Below are 15,599 nucleotides of genomic sequence, written 5' to 3'. Positions count from 1 at the left end.
AACACCGGTCACCTCCTGTCCCTGCCTGAGTAAAGCCCCCTGGAACTCCTTCCTGGTAATCAATGACAATAGCCCGATTCCATGTGCCCTCTGCACCTGCCTTCCAGCCCACAGGCCAGCTCCCTTCCTTCCTGGGCCACTCAGTCACTCCCCCTCCTGCTTGGCCACACCCTTCCTCTGGACCCCACCCTGAAGGGTGACTTCCACCCATCCCCCACCAGGCAAAGGCCACCCAGGCAGCCTCTTCCCACCACACTGCCCATACCCTGTTCCCCGCCTGCTCTGGCTCTACCCAGGGCACCCTGGACAGCTGGATGTCACAGACCATGCATCCATGGGATGCGGGACAGCAGGAAGGGGTACTGCATGCAGAAGGACCAGAGAAAGTGTGTCCCTAGACCAGAGTGTGCCTAAGGGCATTCAGATCCCTCCTTGTTTTTAAGTCCGGTGCCAGGCCAATGAAGCAAGTCTGGCTGGTTTGGGACCATGGGCCATCAGTGTGAGGCTTCTGTGAGCTCCTCCAGGACTTGTGCTCTTTGCTAAGATGTCTGTGCTTGAGGAAGGAAGAGGACCTGCCTCCCCTGTGACCTGGCTTCCGTAGAACCCAGCATTCCAGGCTCATGCTTCTCCTGTTCTCACTGCGGATTCTGAAAGCTTTGGAGGGAGGGAAGCCACAGAGTCAGTGGGGGCTTTCACATCACATTCAAGTTTAATGCCTAACTCTGTCACCTCTCACCTGCAAAATGGGGGCGGTGATGCCAACCACACAGGGTTTGCATGAGGATTGGGCAAGGTTCACGCACCCCACCACCTGACAACACCCCTGGCTTCATCCAGGGGCAGTCTGCACGCAATGCTCTGCACTGGGTCCTCTGCTGGGTGCTGGGAGTCCCGTGGGCAACAAGGCCACACAGACCCCTGCACTCATTCTTACTGGGGCAGACGGATCATCAGCAAGCAGACAGGTGGGCAGATAATGAACAAATCAGCAATTTGAGAGTGGGATGTGTGGTTCAAGAAAATTAAACAAGTGATAAGACAGAGGGTGCAGGGAGGAAGTTGGAAGGACAGGATCAGGAAAGGCCTCGCTGAGGAGGTGACTTTGACAAGAAGTTGGTAGCCAGGCAAAGACTGACTATTCTAGAAAGGAGGAAGAGCAAGTACAAAGTCCCTGAGGTGGCCACACCTGAGTTTATCAGGCATTCACGTTTGTTGTGCTTGCTGTGGTCATCACTGTACCTGGCCCTCCTCTGGGTCTACCAACCGTGGGGAGAGGCAGGATTACTGCCCAGCTGCCCCAGGGATAGCTAAGTTCAGATGCAAACCATAAGTGAGTGGGATTTCAGAGGTGGGAAGCCCGGTGAAGGCTGGGGTGGTCAGGAAGTCCTGTGGAGCAGGGACAAGGGAGGAGCAGGATGGTGTGCAGAAGGGGGTCGGTGGACAACCTGGTATCTAAGGGACTCTGAGAAACGGCCCAGGCCAGAGGGGCTTCTGGGAGACGGGTCAGGGAAGGAAGCCTGGGTGCCATCTGGATGACCTCAGCAGCGGCTGACAAAAGCAGCCTCTATTGTCACCGCAGTGAGCAGGTTGTCAGTTTGAGAGAATGTGCTCCCCACTTGAGAAATACGGCCTTGGGCAGAAATCCAGCCCTGTGAGTCACAACCAGATGTGCGTCTTGTCAGGGGGAACCGAGGCTACAGAGACCCGTCCTGGCTTCCTGGAAACTTCCTGAGAGTGGGGGGAAGGGCCCCTCAGGAGGATGAGCTGGGAGGGCGGGCCCAGGAGGGTGGCCCAGGCTGCTCCTTTCGGGTCTGTGGTCAGGCCCTCCAGGGCCCCAGGATGTGGGAGCTGTGGCCACTGGCCTGGCAGGGCACGGATGGTGACTGTCTTGATCCTCTCCTCTCTCAGCATGCCCAGAGCCTCCCGGGCTTCTGAGAGGTTCACCTGCCCCTTGAAGTGGGCGAGGGAAAGGGGGCTGTTCTGGAAAATGGGACCTTGAGTCCTCATGCCACAAACCTGGATTCAATTCCAGTGACTGCTGCGAATGCAGCTTCTCTGGCTGCATCTAGAAAATCAGGAGACAACTTGGGAGCTCTCCAAGGTTCCCCCCACCTGGGACACGGCACCCGCTTCATCTCCCTCCTTGTAGACACGGGAAACCAAGGCAGGGGCCTGCTCAGAGCCAAGCAGATGGGGTGGGCCAAGAGCTCCTGCCCCACATCTGCACCTTGCTCCCCCATCCTCGTCCTCCCCAGCCTCCTAACTCCTGGGAGCTCCCTTCCCTCCGCTTCCTCCACCTGGGCTTCTTTCCTGCCAGATCTGGAGGTTTGCCCACCTCAGGGAGGACATTCCCACCTGCTAGTGCATGGATCCCAACTCAGAACCGAGATGGAAGCTCCGGGGCATTGACATTGGTCAAGCAAACCCTCCTCTGGCCGCCTCCTGCTTGAATCCTTTGAGCCCTTCAGACCAGCTTCCGTGGCTGCCCTCGCAGGTCACCTCAGCCAGAGCCATCAGCTTGGCAAGCCCTCCCACCCCTGCCACTTCACGATCCTGCTGTGGGTGTTCTCACTTATTTTTTCCTGTCATTATTTGGGCAAACAACATAACTTCTCTACATAATTTCAAACTCATTGATAGCAGTCACCAAACCGCCCCCGTCCTTCCTACGCCTTCCACCAGCATCCTCTCCCGCACCTGATGCCATGTTTGTATTCAAAGTGTCAGAGAGAGATTTGTGGAGTAAACCAAGTTCTCTTTCTTCTATGCAAAAGAATTCTCTCCTTTCAGAATGAATCGTCCCCCCCTCCCCCGTCCCCGTCCCCCCCCCCTCCCCCGTGGGTGACAGCATCCATTCCAGAGCTGGGCTGAATCTTAGCTCCGCCCTCTGTGCACTGGGGACCTTCAGCAAGTTATTAACACTTAGGTGCCTCTGTTTCCTCGTTTGTAAAAGAGGAATAATCATAGCGCCTGAGCGGCCAGGAGGATTAGATGAGTCATGTCTACAAAGTGCTTGATACGGTAACCAGCCGGGCTTGACCCTGTAGGTGAAGCCGTTCAACTTGGGTGATCCTGTACGCAGTTCACGTTTTAGAAATTAAAATTCTACCACCTCACAGTTTAGTTTGGCTCTTGCTAATTGCCAGATCTTCTCCAGTCTGTGCATTCTTCACATCTGTGCCACTACCTGGTTCCAAGCAGGCCCTTGGCTGCACTTCTGCTCAGAGCCAGGGCGGGAAAGGGAGAGATGGGGCCCCAGTCGCGGGCTTAACTGCTCACCATTTTGGGGTTAGCAGGCACATTAAGCACTCTTACTCAATTCATGTGACTCGACAAATTTGGAATGTGTTAGGGAGAGTTTTTCCAGCTATGAGTCAGTACATTTATGCTCTCACACACACATTAAAAAAAAAAAAAAAAAAAAAAAAAAAAGTTTAGCGAGAGTCATTTCTGAGTGCAAAGTGAAAACTCCTGGCAATTTTACTTTGACCCTGAAGGCAAGTAATACTTAAGACATTTAATAAAGGGTTTGAAACAAGGTGCAGTTAGGAGAAAATTCAGCTGGCTGCCTTCTCCTTCTGTACTCTCAGCCACTGCGTTGTACCTAGGAAGAGCCCATTTACCTGGGTTTACTTAGCACCTCCTGGATGGCCAGATTTTCGTTAAACATGGTCAGAAAATAACAGATGTGTAAAAGAAGGAAAGGAGAACCAGCATTTATTGGGCACTATTATGTACCAGATGGACATGTCCCAAGTTCAAGAGACAGTTGTGGGGGTGGAACTATCTCAAGCAGACAGGTTTGGGTTTCAAACTGTGTAGCACGTGACTTTCACAATATCATCTCATCCCCATGGTATATTCCATTTTATGGATGACAAAAGTCATGCTTAGAGAGGAGAAATATTTTATCTCTGGACACAAAGTTCTTCCCTGGGGTTGTAGCTCAGTGGTAGAGTGCTTGCCTGGCATGCGTGAGGTGCTGGATTCCATTCTCAGCATCATATATCAATAAAATAAAGGTGCATTGACAACTAAAAAAAATTTAAAAAAAAAAAGCTCTTCGATGGTAGACTACATCTGTCAGTCTCTGGCCAGGAAGACACTGCCTCCCTAAACCAGAGAGATTGGGGTTACATTATTGTCTCAAGGAGCCTAGACTTGGCAGCCAGGAGGAGAGGACACGGCATTTGCATGTCCCAAGCCAGCATGACTTCCTCAGACAGGGGTCTTTTCACCTACCTCTGCCACTCGACTGACTCCCACCCTTTGGGGACCATGCAGAGCCTGGTTCTCCAGGCAGATCCTCCCTTTGCTGTGGTTATTTTGAAGACAGAAACCGCTGCCGGCCCAGAGAGCTTGTGTTTCCAGCTCACTTTTGTCCCTTTTGTGCAGTCTCATTCTCATAGCTCCCCTGGCTCCCGGGAGCTGTAATTGGAGGTGTTTTTATCCTCCTCCATCTGCCAACAGCCTCACCGGAGCCAGGGTCCCCCCCACCCCACCCCGAGACTCGACAGAAGGCAGCTCAGGTCAGGTGCCCGGGAGAACTTTTCCCCACACAAATCAGATGGCCCTGTGGCTTGCCCTTTCTAAAGATCGCAGGGTCACAGAGATAAACAGGATGCATCTTTCCATGTAACAAATACCCTTGAGGGCCACTGTGTGCCAGGAACTGCAGACGTGAGTCCAGCTCTTTGGTGGCTTCCCTTCACTCACAGGTGAAGATTTGACTTCTCCTGAGGTCTTCGGGTTCCTGGGAGAGCTCTGGTTGGAGCCACAGGGCTGGCTTCCAGGCTCTGGGCCCCTGGGCCCCAGCTCCACCTGCACAGCTCTTCTCCAAGCTTCCTTTGCTACTTGTAGTTCAGGCCACACTTCTATCTGCAATGTCCTCATGTGCCTTTCCTTGCAATCTTGCCACCATTGTACTGTGGTTGGGTTAGGACAATAATGTCATTGAAGTCTTTGTCCCTCACCCAATAAAGGCAGGGCTCCCCTTATCTCCCCACAGCCTGGCCTGTTGTCAATGTCCCCATCAAGGGTTGCTGAAAGAGCCAAGAACACTGAGCAAAACAGACACCACCCTCCCCATGCCGGGCACCTCTTCCCGGAATGTAGATGACAGTCGACAGTTTTGAAGAGGAAACGTTTTGAAACAAACCCAGATCAATTCTAGAGTGTAATTCAGTATTCTCGTAAACATCCAAGATGTCGAGCTGCACCCACACACCTGGGCTGCTCCTGAACTCAGCCTCTTCTGAACTTGGAGATCTCTGTTGAGGAATAGGTTGGGGCTAGAGGGAGAGACGGCCCAGTTTGCCAGCAACTTCAGGCAGAGTCGAGGTTGGAGAGACTGCATCAGGGGAGATGGAAGGATCATTCAGAGTATTCTGAGTCCCACCTCCAGTGCTGGACTTTCTACCCTTGTAACTCTGGGTAACTTAGTTCACCCCTTATATTCAGGTTTGCCATTTCTAAAATGGGTACATAAGTCCCTGCTCCTCAGAGTTGCAATGGAAAAGAGAGAAGACAAGCCCAGCCCAGTGCCTGGCACAGAGCGTGTGCTCAGGTGGTGTCGGCTACTCTTGGCCACTTGCTAGTGATCCTCTTTGGAATTAAAGGCTGCTCTTAGTGACCAAGGGGAACTCTTGTCTGGAAGACAGACAGGAAGTAGAGATGGCCCATTCAGCTTGCAAAGGGACAACCAAGCCCAGACTCCACAGATGGCCTTGTATCTTCACCCTTTTTGACCTTGACTTTCCTCTTGTTCCCAGTCTGTCCCAGCTCCAACCAGAGTATGGGGCTCCCTCATCACTAAAACCCCCCAAATGATGCTGTCACCTCAGGACATAATGACCTGCTTACTAGACCCAGCTTCTTGCTGGTCCGCTAGCTGATGAAGACAGGGTGGAGTGCCCTGCCTAGCGGGGTGGCCCTGGGAGGGAGCTGACTTCTGGGAGCCCTTAAGTAGCTTCCCTGTTCCCCCTTCCGCTCTCCAGCAACTCCACAGGCTTAGACTAGCCAAGGGGAAAGGGGGGAATCTGGGGGGGGGGGAGTGCTACCCACAGATTTTTCCTCACTGGGCTTTTGCTCTGGGGGCCAGTGCTTTCTGGTGCAGAGTCTAGAGCCAGGAAGACAGGAAGTGTGCACGCTGGGAGCTCCAGGGGCCTAAAGAGCCCTTTCATTCATTTGCAAAGCTCCAGATGAGCTGCTGCTCTGCACACCAGAGGGAGGGCCTCAGGGCTTGCTCTGAGGCAGTGGCTCCTCTCCACAGGGAGGCAGCTCTGTGGAACCCCCCCCTGGCTCCACAGTCCCTGGGAGGGAAGTGACCAGCCAGGGACACAGAACAAGCATGTGAGAGAAGCAGGACCAGATTCTGGCCTCCTGTGTTCAAGCCCAGTGCATGTCCCCCAGGCTGACGGGGACCAGATGTCTGCCCCTGGGGGATGGTGCCCTGCGGGTTCAAGGGTAAACCCCCCAGCTCCAAGGATCATTCCCTGTGCAGCCCCAGCCAGATGCTCTGTCAGTTGAGGATAATAACAGGTGTCGTGAGTAATCAGAGCTGCAACACACCTGCTTTCGCAGTGGTCCTGAGCTCTTCAACTGTGTCAGCGCTGTGGGTCCTGCAGGGGAAGCTAGTGCCCGTGGGAGGAGCGAGGACAGCATTCAGGAGAGGGTCTAGCACAGCCCCAGAACTGCAGAGAGCACAGGACAGGGCACTGAGAAGAAGCCAGCAAGCCAGGGGCACAGCAGGGCAAGGTAGGGCGGGGGGAGGGCAGGCTAGACCTCCAGGGCCTCAGCAAGCAGGGCCTGAAGAACTGACCTCTGCAGACACACAGGCTTCTGGTAGCTGCTCCTACCCAGGCCACCTCCTGATGCATTATATTTTCTCACAATCCGCTGTGTTTCTCCCTTTTTATACCATTCCTTAAGGGAAGGGACTGAGCTTTATCTTCAGTGTCAGTCTGGTGCTTAGCACAAAACCAGATACGTTCAGGTACTCCATAAATGATTAATTGAATATTTAATATATTCAATATTTAATATCAACAGAGTCAATATTTAAAAGCTATGCATTATACATTGAAGTCCTTTATAGATGTTGGTACCTGTATCTTCCACTCTGCAGGCACTTCTGCTGTGAAGTGATGTAGTGTGATCCCAGACATCCTTGCATTAGGAAAATTTTTTAAAAATCAAAACTTTGGGGGACAACAGGGTTGCAAAAGACATGACACAACCAAATCAGTGACAAGGCACAGTCCTGGGGAGGGTGGCAACCCATTAAAATGGCCCATTAAATTTTGAATCAAACAAAGGAATACAGCAGCAACTTCAGGGCCTGTATAACCATGGGGCAATATTTAAAGAAAACAAAAATGGGAAACATGTTGGACGGTGACTGGAGCAGGCGAAGGCAGATGTGGACAGATTCTTTCCCCAGAAGTGAAGGTGAAAGAGCAGTTGCAGACTTTGCTAATGGGGCCGAGGTGGACAGTCCAGCATGGTCTCTACACAAAGATCAGGGAGACCTGAGCAGCAGTGCTTCTGAGACCACATGTGGGCACAGTGAGTCGTGGAAGGCCAGGGAGTGGGTGGCATGTGGGCAGCAGAGTCAGTCACTTTACACCCAGCTGCTGGTATCTGGTGGTACAAAACATTAATGTGCTGGACATTTGTCTACGCACCAAGGCGACACCCACACTTCATTGACATCACTGCCCTAGCTGAGCTAATCCGCTTTACAAAAGCAAGTGCAAGAGTATAAATAACGTCCAGTTGTCCTTTGTATCCACAGGGTCTGCACACGCAGATTCAACCAGCCACAGCTGGAAAATGCATTTGTCTATAATGAACATGCACAGACTTTTTATGTAGCTTTTACATTGTATAGGATACTATAAGTAATTAAAGATGACAGTATATGAGAGGATGTGCAGAGATTATGTACAAATACTTTGCCATTTTAAATGAGAAACTCGAACATTAATAATTTTAATATACTCCAGAGGACCTGGGGCAAATCCCCTTCCACGGGACTAGCAAAGGGGAAGATGAGATTCCAAGTCTGACCCCTAGAGCATGCCATATTTCGAGACAGTATTAATAACTAATAAACAAAGAAGACCAGTTGGTGATAGGGTGCTAAGGATCACAGTGCTAGGTAAACACTCTGCCACTGAGCTCGCACCCCCAGCCCTAGCTGGCATTGAGAAGGGCACCGGTCATTCACCCGTCAATTGTAGTACGTTCTCCTCTTGTAAATCTATATACTATACCCACCTAACACCAAGTGTGTCACAAGAATATATGGAGGTGAGTAGCTGTAATCAGGAACATCAGAAACCTTTGTTGTGATGTCCCTCTCCCCATCAGGATCAGCAGGACTACTCTAGTCATACCTCTGGAGCTAGAATCAAAGGATAGCAGCCACAAACTATCAGAGAGCTCTGTGACCTCAGGAAAGTCACTTATCCCCTCTGTGCTATGATTTTCTCAACTGTGAGACAGGGCTAAGGACACATCCCTTAAAAGTTGGAAGCTGATTAGTTAGTGGAGAAGCATTTTCTAAGGTATAAGGGTTTGTAGAGTATTATCTTTCGCGTTGGTCTGTGTCTGGACTACGTAGGGTACTTGGTCTCTGAGGGCACCTTCTTCCTTACTGGATGGTTCATTCCAAGGGCCTTGGCCAAGAGAATTAAACTCCCTGAAATGAAAACCAGTTAATCGCTGTGATTAAATGCAGAAGTTTGAATACCCCTGCAGGAAGGAGACCCAGGACTTTTGACTGGGGAATTTTGCTGGCCCTTGACGGAACTAAGAGGAGGGAAACTATCTCCAGTCCCCGATGGCTGTTTCTTAGAGCGATCTGCAGTACAGCTGGGACCCCACGTTGACCCCAGGGCCTGAGGGCCCCTGGCCACCCTGGCTCACTGCCCTTCCCTTGAAGCGGGGCCTGCCTGACCCTCACCTTCTCGTTTTGCTTCCCCCACATAGTTCCACAGCCCCGTGAGCATGGCTTTGAACCTGCTCTACCATCTACTGCTGCACAACCACCGTGGCCCAGTTACAACAGTCCAGCACTTTCCCCCCTGGAGAATGGCCCACAGCTTTCCTCCTCCCATGAATAAAAGCCTCATCCACCAACACTCTGCAGACTTGAACGTGCAGGAGTCACAGGGGTCTTGTTAAAATTCAGTCCCTGCTGGGACCCTGCCCCTCCATGAGCTCCCAGCTTGAATGCCCAGAGCCTAGTGCCGGATGGCTACAGCGGGAACACCATCTTTCCCCCATCCGAACAGTGCATCTTTGAGAGCAGGGATGGATGGATAGACTCACCTGAGAATTCTGAAGGAAACAAGAAAATACAAGGTTGGCTTTGAAGGTGGCTGGGTGCAGGGAGCGAGCCCCAGCCTTCAGCAGCGCTGACTGCACCCGCAGGTGGCCTCTGCCTGGCTGGCCATGGAGCCTCCAGGGCTCAGGCCTCAACTTGCCGTGCTGGGGACACATCCTCAGAGGCCTGCACTCGCCTTGTTCTTCCAGTTTCCGCTCTCCGAGGGATAATGGAAGCACACGGGGTGAGCTTGGCAGGAGTCTCTCGGGATATAAATACGCTTTGGGGGCTTTTGTTTTAAGGCCGCAGCATCCTTCCGACTGCAGGCCTGAGCACAGAGCTCCCCCTAAGCCCTCATCCAAACGGAACCACGTGTGGCCTGCTGCTGGGAGCAGGCAGGGGCGACTCCGAGACACTGAGTGAGGTCAAAGAGGGCCCCTGGCCCACCCCACGCAGTTTCCCCATCAGCTTCGCTCTCCTGAAAAGCCTGCCTTACCAGGAGCTGCTGACTCATCCAGGGTTAGGGGCTTTTTTTTCCCCTTCCTCTCCCTGTCTCAGAATCGCCACAAAGCCCAGAGATTTTGAGGTTGGCTTAATGAGCAGCTCGGTCCTTATACCGATTCCTCTTCCTTTCATCCTCCCACCTTTACCCCAGTCTCCCAGTGACTCAGTCCTGCTGGGAAAGAGAGATGGCCACCCCGTCCTCTGCCCTGCTGCTAACGTTGAGTTCCTCTCCTGCAGGTCTCCACACACTGGCTGCTCTCGGAGCTGAGCTGGAAGGAGGTTCCCAGGATGTAAGCCACACGAGATGGTGAGTGACGTGTCTGTCGGTGGTCACAGGTTGGGTCTCAAGGGAGAGGAGAGGGATGGGAGGAAGGGACAGGCAGCTGGCCGCTGGCAGCCCTGACAGTTCCCGCCCACGTGCACTGGGAGCAGCACTGTGCTGGGGATCCCGGGGCCAGTCCCTTGGAACTTGCTAGGTTCCTGCCAGTCCTTCCCCAGGAGCGAACTGAGCCTGCAGGTGTCTGAGCTGTCCTTTCTCTGGTCTGATGACAGCAGCTCAGACTCACCATCCAGAAGGCTGTGTGCTTGGAATTGTATTCAGAGAAGCTTTAGCCAAGGCTCAGAACAGGGAGGGAGATAGCTGGCTGGCTGGTGTGCAATGGAGCCCTGAGGGGCCGGGACTCAGGCAGGAGGAAGGCTGCTGAATGACACACCCCCTCTCTGTGCTGCCTCTCTGTGGCAGGTTCTGCTGCAGAAGCCACTGGATGAGATGACCCTTGAGTCTCTCCAGTGACCTCACACCTGTTGGCCAGCTGCACCTGAGCTAACACCTTATGTCCATGATGGGTGGGCAACTTGCAAAGCATGATGGGAGTTTTGCTGAGGCTCAGGGTGCTCCCTCCCATTCCGGAGCCACAGAGTTACCAGCCAGCTGCACCACTGAGAATTGGGCCTAAGATCCAGGCCACACAGACCAGAAGGAAAGGCCTGGGAAGGTGTGACAAGACCACCCACCACCCACTCCCCAGGAGGCAAAGCCGGGAGACCCAGACGGGCGGGCCACAAGCATGACGTCACTGAGAGTGTGGCGGCCCTCTGGCAGGGGCAGGAACTTGTGCCCAAAACCTGGCCCACTGGGCGTGAGAAAAAAATTGTACTCTGGATCCAAATGGGACACCCATGGCACAGGGGAGGGTGTGAATAATGAGACGTGCCTGTCCTTTGTGCTGTGTGTCTGGGTCTCCTGGTCAGCTGCAGCAATACTTCCCAAAGGCCCCTGAGGGCAGGGCGCTGTGGGAGGCCAGAGATGGTGTTCTTCTCTCAGAAGCTGGCAGCCTGGATGAGAATCGGGTTTGACAGTTGCTGCGCATGGGCTGTGTGTGCAGCTGAACCCTGAAGGGTATCGGGGAAGGGGCGGGGAAGAGGAGGAGGAGGAAGGCTCAACAGGGAATCTGAGTCTCTTCTTGGCTGGTCCTTGCAAGTCTTCAGGCAGGAGTTGAGCTTGGAGGACAGAGCTGTGTCCTTGCACTCACTGGACCCCAAGTAGGTGCTCAGTAAATCATGGTGATAAAGTATCCAAGAGGCAGTTCCGGGAAGCAGTGTCAGTGCTTAGTGGCAGTGACCCTGGATTCAAGTCCTGGCTGTTCCACTGGCTGTGGGGCCTCAGGCAAGTTGCCAGCTTCTCTGTGCGTTGCTTTTCTCATCTGTATAATGGGGATGGGGTAGTAACCATCTCCCAGAGTGGTTGTGAGGATTCAAGAAGGTCATTCATATAAAGCTGCTTGGCCCCGTCTCCTACCTGGTGAGCACTCAGTGGCTGTTAGCCCTTCTTCTAGTTGTGGGTGAGACTCAGGGTTGGGTCTGAGATGAAGCAAGGGGCCCACTCTGAGCCCATTCTCTACAGCAGAGACACTGTGGCCGGGGACACCATTTCTCCTGCAGTCTCCCTCTGATGGTCCCTCCTGGTTCTGATACTGGTCCAAAGCCAGAGGCAGCTCTGCCATCTATTGCTAGCTGCGCGACTTCCCTAATGTCCCCTTCCCCCAGTGAACGAGGACACCATATGCCAACATCCTTCCCTCTCAGAAGAGGTCTTGAAAACTGGAAGACACTAGCACACAAAAACAGGCTCCATCGCCACACACGGAAACCGTGGAAGACTTGAGTTTGAGCAGTATGGTCTCGGTCCCCACTCCACATCAGCCCCCGCCCCTTCCCCAGGGAGGTCTGGCTGTCCCCAAGGCTAGAAGATGAACAGCTTGTCACTGGCTTCCCAGAACAATGCTTCCCTTGGCAGAAGGCAGCAGCAGCCACCACCCCAGGATTTTTACTGTATTTCAGATAAATTATATCTGCGTGGAACACTCTCAAGGTCACACTTCTTACTTTAGTACAAGGCCTAGGGCTATAGAATTAGCTTGCTCAGGGGCCTCCCTTGTGGCTCCTCTGCCCCATCTCACCGTGACCCTAGCTGAGCATAAGATTGTGGTGCTGGCCAAATTGTTCATGACATAAGCCCAGCCCCACGCCCAGGAGTCTAAAAACACACCAGGTTCTTTTTCCTGGTATCTGCCAAGCAGCTACCACCTCTCTCTGCAGGCAGGGATGAAAGGGTCGAAAGGCCCCGGCTGCCAGGGAACTGTGCTTAGGCACCCCTGCTGCAGAGATGCTGCCACAGATTAGCGATGTCTGCCAAGGAGGCTAGAAAAAGGACCGTGACCCAGATGCCACTCTTTGCCATCCTTAGGCAAAGCGATGTCTAAGGTCATCTTCCTGCTTCCAGTCTTCATGGTTTTAAGGCCATCAGCCTTTTTGTTCCTGATGATTAGAGAGGCTAGGCCCGGCGAACCTCGCTCACCTGGACCACTTCAGGACCAACCCAAGTGAGCAAGAAGTCTTCCTCCCAGGGCCTCCCCACGTGGGGCGCTTGGCCGCCTCTCCTACAGGAACTCATCTTGGTCCCCGTGAGTGGACTGATACAGAGAGAGGGCCCCGAGGTCTGTGCTGAGCAGGTGTGACCCCAGCTGAGCATACTTGACCTGTACCTCCAGGCCACTGACTCTGGCCTGAATAGCACTGATGCTCTCACAAAAGCAGGGAGTTTATTGAAGTGGAAAATCATTCAGTGGGCAGCTTGGCCTCCATCTGAAATGGCCAGGGAAATTGAATTAGACTCCGCTGCGCTTGCTATGGAGAAGCTGTTTTTTCCAGAGTTCACACGTGTGTGGTGCTGCAGGGTAGTTCCAGAGCGAGTTTTCCTTGAGTTTCCTGATCTATAAAATGGGGAAATAACATCTCGTAGAGTGGTTTGGAAGAGTAAATGAGATAAGAGGTGAGCTTTGCTCTTTGAATAGGGTCCAGAAAATTGGTACAGTTTGATTTAAAAAAGAAAAAAGCAACATAGTTTTCAAATGACTCCTGTTAGTCTTTCAAGGGCTTTTCCTTTTCGTTCCTGATGATTCTTCAGTGGAAAATGTAGATTTAAATCCCACACTTGAGGCTCTGCTCTGGTCTTCTGGGAGGAGTGGCTCCCAGGGTCCTGATATGAAAGCAGCCAAAAGTGTCTGTAGCACAGGGAGTCCCCCAGCACAGCGTTTCTCTAGCAGGGACTGGGCTGCACAGCACCTGGACCATGTCCTCATTGTCCCTTCTGTGCAGTCGTGTCAGCAATCGAATCCACTCTCTCCGCAGGGAAAAGCGGGACAGGAAAGGTGAGCTCGTGCCACACTGATGCCAACAGATTCGAGTGTGCACACACCCAGAGGATGGGATCTCCTTGTTAAAAATGGGTTAGACTTTGGAAATGGAGCTCCACTCTCAGTCTAAGTCTTTGAGAATCTGCAGGAGAAAGAACAAGAGGGCTCAGGGGGAGGAAAGGAAGAAAAGGGGAAAAAGAAAGAAAGTCTGCATGAAGCGAGGCTGGAGAAGCTGTGCCCTGGTCACAGGACCTGGTGTGGCTGGCTGCAGAGGGCTTGCAAGCACAACTGAGCTCATTAGGACCCCTGGGTTTTGGCTGAGGGCTGGGATTCTAAGGTGGGTGACAGACAGGTGCGTACCTTATCCCAGCCACCTGGAGCATCTGGCCCAGGGCCCTCTGGCTCACCAGGCTGGACACCCTCACTCTTTGGTCTTCTCTTCTGGACCCAGAGCAGAACTGCTCTGCAGCTTGGGCCCTGTCCCCACCTGGAGAGCCACCTGCCCCCATGGGGCCCCACCCCAGCAGTCATCCTACAGCTCCGCGGGCTGCAGAGAGGAGACTGTCCCCACCCTGCTCTTCCCTTCTCCCCACTCAAGCTCCACTTCCTAGCATGGTGGCCTTGAGGGTCTCTATCTTCATCCTTGAACATCCTTGAACAGTCTCGGACTCTTCCCTCCTGAGATGGAGCTGAGGGAGGCTATGGGGCACAGAGGAGGCCTTGAGGCCAGAGTGCATGGCCAGCGTGGGCTCACCGAGGAGCTGTCACCAAGAGGCCAGGGCAGACCAAGGGGTCATAAGAAAACTCAGTGCAAGTCCAGTAGCTTCCTCTGAGGCCCTTGTCCCCTCTTCTTGGCTCTTACAGTCTCTACCACCCAACACGAAGCAATAAAGCAGAGTCCTTAAGATCATGCTGTAGGGATCAGACTTGGAATCTCTTCTCCCCCTTTGCTAGTTCTGTGATTTCAGACAAGTTATTTAACTTCTATGGGCCTCGGTCTCCTCATCCATAAAGTGGGCCTCCTCGTAGGGTAGTCAGGGTGACTATGTTGAAGACTCATAAAAGCTTATGAGTTTCTGGAATGTGCCTAGGACAGTGCCTAGCACAGAGTAAAAGTGGTAACAAAACCACTCAGTAAATGCAGAAGTCGGTGTGTGTGCCACGGTCACTTGACTGGCTTCAAAAAGATGGCAAGTTGCCTACTACAGAAATGAAGTGTTTCCTTCTGCCCACGGGTTCAGAGACCCTGGAGGAGGGAGGATTCCTGCAGACAGCGGAGACAGGAAGCTCAGCAAAGGCACAGAGGCAGATGAGCATGGGCATTTGGGGAGTGTCAGGAAGCCTGGGTTGCTGGGGCAGGAGAGCCTCGTGGGAGCACGTGGTGGCTGAGGTGGGCGAGGAGGATCAGTGCAACCCAGAGGTCCTCAGATGCCATGAGAGGGGCCAGACTGGCTGCAGGAAGCAAGAGGTGATTTTCAGAGGTGTGATGCCTTGGGCTCAGACAGGTGGGAGGGTCAGAGGCAGAGGCTGGGCCGCAGCCGGTCTGATGGAGAGAGGAAGTAACCAGCTGGACCCCGGTGGCCACAGCAGGGATGGAAGGGTGGGGGGCTTGCTCCAGAAACAATTCTGAGCCACACCTGGCTGGACTTGGGGAGGGAAGGAGGGACTGAGAGCAAGTCCCAGGCTCGGTTTGGGAACCATAAGAGAAAATGACCCTGGGGTTCACCAAGTAGTGGCCAGACAGAAAATGTGGTGGATGGAGAGATGGCCTGGGAGTGTGGCCTTCCACGTGCCCGTGGAATGTACGTGGAGCAGAGGGCCGCATAGACCAGCTGCTTCCGTGGTCTCAGGAGCCCTCGGATGGAATCCAGTTCTGGCTCAGCTACCTGGCCAGCTGCATGGACCAGGAGGGGTCATTTAACTTCTCTGAGCCTCAGATCTTCCTCTGTATAGTGAAAATTCAGTGGTTATTATCATCACCAACCTGGGAGGGCTTCTAGGATCAGTACATGTAAAACGATAGGAGCTGTGTCTGGCTAGGCGGGGGCTGCAGCTTGGTGGGGAGCACT

At 53.2% G+C, this 15,599-nt stretch overlaps 1 protein-coding gene across 1 annotated transcript in view; it reads left to right on the top strand.

Annotated features, from left to right (window-relative positions):
* The window catches only part of Zhx2 (zinc fingers and homeoboxes 2), a 161,218-nt gene that overhangs the window by 56,664 nt on the left and 88,955 nt on the right, over window positions 1-15,599 (top strand). Inside the window, exon 2 of the mRNA XM_005316194.5 lies at window positions 10,073-10,142. The gene's annotated coding sequence lies outside the window, so the exon portion shown is untranslated. The remainder of the gene's footprint in view (window positions 1-10,072; window positions 10,143-15,599) is intronic.

The sequence above is a fragment of the Ictidomys tridecemlineatus genome, chromosome 7 (genome assembly GCF_052094955.1).
Source record: "Ictidomys tridecemlineatus isolate mIctTri1 chromosome 7, mIctTri1.hap1, whole genome shotgun sequence".
NCBI lineage: Eukaryota > Metazoa > Chordata > Mammalia > Rodentia > Sciuridae > Ictidomys > Ictidomys tridecemlineatus.
This window is presented reverse-complemented; position numbering and strand designations above follow the sequence as displayed.